The sequence below is a fragment of the Penaeus monodon genome, chromosome 37, assembly GCF_015228065.2.
Source record: "Penaeus monodon isolate SGIC_2016 chromosome 37, NSTDA_Pmon_1, whole genome shotgun sequence".
NCBI lineage: Eukaryota > Metazoa > Arthropoda > Malacostraca > Decapoda > Penaeidae > Penaeus > Penaeus monodon.
This window is the reverse complement of record NC_051422.1, coordinates 27,364,897-27,369,114: the sequence shown is the minus strand read 5'-3', so window position 1 is coordinate 27,369,114 and position 4,218 is coordinate 27,364,897.

The following is a 4,218-nucleotide window of genomic DNA, read 5'->3' as shown; positions in this document are numbered from 1 at the left end:
ATTATTTTGTTTCCATATTTAATCAACTCTCAGAGAAGGACGTGAAATGGTAGCGTATGGCCCTTTTCGTTATTCAATTTAGTCCTAAGAGATGTCCATCTTAGGTGTTGCTTTCATAATTAAAAGGTGATATGGCTCTGGTTTACGTAAAACAAAATCGGCAAAAGTAAATTAAAAATAAAATTAAAGTTAAATATAACAAAAAGCCATTGAACCCCATCGAACCCAACGAAAAACTACATAAACCTAAATTAAAAACTATAAAACCAAGGCCATATACGATAAAGTAAAAATAGAATGCAATAAAAGATTCTAGTAAAAATAAGATATTGAAATTGATAAAATACAAAATTAAAAGGGTTCTAAACAAACTCAAAGGATTGGTAGCATGCATTAACATAACCAATACAATCACTTTACCTTGATATCTGATCTTTCCGATGTCGTGTTCCACCGCTTCACAATACGAGAAAGATATAATATAAAATAAACGGAATATAGATAGATAAAAATCGGAAATAGAAACAATTCTTTCTCTCTGACTTTGCTGAAATTTCGGACCTGAGTGACGGTTCCTCCGCTGTTGTTTATGCCCTACGCATTTTCACCTGCGCAGTAACATCAGCACACAGAGGCAATTACAGAAACAACGCCTTTTTCCCTTGCGCAAAATCATGTGCCGTTTTCCTCTTGTGCATTTAATATATTAGAATTTACGCTGTAATTATAACGCTTAATTAATAATTCGGCTACGACCAGCGGATACGAGTTGAAATTCCAGCATTCCTCTTGCTACAACCCCTCCCATGGCCCGGGAGTAATTGTCTGGGCCACCCGTTCCCTACGACGATTTGGCGCAGAACCATCACGGGGATCACAGCGACGAGAAGACCATTCACACTCCCAACTGCAAGCCAAACAAGCCTCATTTCTCGTCATGTAGACTATTTCGGGCGTATTAAACACAATACTGCACTTTCATTGTAAAATTCGTCAGAATATATATGATTTTACACATAAATATACAAATAAACATAAACGTGATTAGTAGGCACTCGTCAGGAGTTCCGTCAGTGAAATGTCAGTGGAACGAGACAGTGAATGACTGTCATGTAATAATATGCTCGGTTCAAATGGAGGCTGCAATAAATAATTCACAAGTTAGTGTAAAATATCAGTTATTTTTCTCATATAATTTTCCCACGTCACTTTACAGCACTTCGCAATTCACTTTCAATATTTATTTAGTTCATATCTCACAATTCACCAATCGTTGATTATAAACAAGAAATAAGACAAATAAACGAACTTGCAATGTGTTCAGGCGGAGCTCGGAGTAGAGGGGCAAACCATAGAATGGCAACCACCGACAATGGTTGACATGGGGCTTTGGAGGAGTCAAAGCTGCCATCCGAACTTGTGGAGGCGAACCAAAAGGACATTCTTACACCTCATACGCACACTTATGCACAACAAAAGATGTAGTGAAACCATCACTATAAACACAATAAACCCTTTACAATCACCACAATCTTTCAATGTCAGTATCTACTTTACTTGGAATCCTATAGCAACATTTATTGTGCGTGTGTGTGCATAAACTTACACACTTATTATCGTGGCTTACATGCAATATGAAAGCCATGATTACAGATGAAATTGTAAAATCTCTGGGAGCAATAATCCCTATCATTATTAGAAGATCTTTTAGACATAAATAATGGATGAATAACGTTATACATCTTAAGAATACTACAGAAAAGTGACAGAAACAGGAGTGTCATGTTACTCATACAAATTCACATGCATGTAATCAATTCTTTACCATGGCATTCGTCTCTCATCCGCTTCCAGGCTACCCAGTACCGGGCGTAAAGGGAGAGAAAGGAGAACCAGGCATGAAAGTAAGTACTTAGAAATTATTTATTATATACCATTTCTCATACGACCCCTGTCTGCCTATATTATACCACCTCTATCTCTCTACCTATCTGTCTATCTTTCTATACGTGTGTGTGTGTGTGTGTGTGTGTTTGTGTGTGTGTGTGTGTGTGTATATGTGTGTGTGTGTGTAATGTATAAACATATATACATATATGTGTGTGTATTTATATGTATAAGTATATATATATGTGTGTGTGTGTGTGTGTGTGTGTGTGTGTGTGTGTGTGTGTGCGCGTGCATGCGTGTGTTTGTGTGTGTGTGTGTCTATATATGTATGTATGTGCATATGTGGGCATTTATATGGGGTGGCGTTGGCAGGGGAGACAAAGGTGACGACCAGCCACTGCCCGAGTCTTAACATCAGGCGAGCCATCTGGTTCTTGCGGCAGGATGAGCGGTTACCCCTGCTATCGAGGGAACTGAAGTGGCTGGGAGTTGAGATGTTTGCCCTCTCGGAAGTGAGAAGACCTGGCAGGGCACGATCAGCATGGGTGGGTACACCTACTATTGGTCGGGCCGGAGTTATGGTTTCTCCAGGGAGTAGCCCTAACCATTTCCAGCCGACTTCAACCGTCGATAGTACAGGTAACACCTGTACTACTTTCCTGCCTTTAAAAGCCTTGAGAAAACTACGTTCTCACAGATGACTGAAGTCTGCTTAATAGATGGACAGATCATCTCAGACCATATTGGGGTTCGTGAATGTTGGGCTGAGTATTCTGAGCAGCTGTACCAGGTATTCACATGGCAGTCATATGAGTGAAATATTAGGCACTCTGGAAATATTAGGCACTCTCCAGTAGTTACTCTGGATGCAAGTGGTCTCACAATACCTGTTCCAGAACCACCCTAACTGAGAGTAGGGAGGCAATTTCTATGCTGAAGGGTGGGAAATCTGTAGGAATATGTGATATCCCTTAAGAACTAAAGGCTGGGGTTGAATATATGTACAGGGATTGCAAGCGCTTTTGAATGGCATCTGGCCCTGATCTGATGAGGGGCGTGGTCGTCCTTTCGGGGAGAGGAAAGGGGATTAATGGGACTGTAGCATCATACTTCTCAGTATACCAGGCAAGGTTTTCGCCCTCATTCTTCTGCAACAGATCTGTGACCACTTACTAAGGCACCAGAGACTGGAGCAGTCAGGGCAAGTCGACAATAGACTGTATCCTAACATTTTGAGTAATTTTGGAACGTTGTTGAGTTTGCTTGGGAGTTGCTTGCAGCCTACATCAATCTCAATAAGTTGTTTTACTTGGTGCATTGCGAATTGGTATAAGAGACCCTCCTGGAGGAAGTGAAGGGTTGATGATGATACATAAACATATATATATATATATATATATATATATATATATATATATATATAATATATATATATATATATATATATATACATATATATGTAAATTTATATGTATATACGAGAGTGTGTGTGCATGTGTATGTATGTTATATGTTCGCTGATCCTGATGCTGAAACCACGACCTGTTTTCCCAAAGTATGCTGCATTGCATCTTCTGCAGGGTATACGATATACAACAATACTAGGGTTGCTTTTGAGCTGCTTTCTGTCTCGTATTAAGTCATATATCTTTTCCCTGGATGTGCTGGCGATTCTCACGTGTCTTGCCAAAGTATCTGCTGATCGTATGGGAACTGTTTCATGACGGTAATATGAGAACATTATTAGAAGAGGGTGCGGGGTCTGTTCTTGTGAGTATGTTCTCCGCCTTCTTTCTGAGGTTTAGCAGGAAGTCTCTGGGATATTTGTGTTTCATGAAAGAATTAATTACATAGGCAAGAAATTCAGGGCTGCAGATCCTCAGTGCTCTGAGGAAGAAGCCAATCATAACACCAGGTTTCGTTTTGTTGCTGTGGGCGGAGTAATAATGGATGTAATCATCTTTATTTGTAGGCTTCCTGTATACAGAGAAACATAGGCCATCGTCACCCCGATGGATCAGAGTGTCCAGGAAAGGTGATTTCTAATCCTCCTCCCCCTCCAAGGTGAACTGGATTTTCTCGTGAACGGAGTTGAACCCGTTAGTGTATGTTGCAAGCACAACCTTCTGGGGACAATGACGACGACATCATCTATGTAACGAAGCCAAGATGAATGTTTGCCGATTATATCCTTGTAGCTATCCCTCTCCAGCGTCTCCATGAACAGGCAAGCCATGGCGGCACTCAGTGGGGAGCCCATGGCGAAACCACTAATCTGCTGGTATTCTTCCCCAGGAAATTCGAAATAGCCGAAGTCCACGCATAATT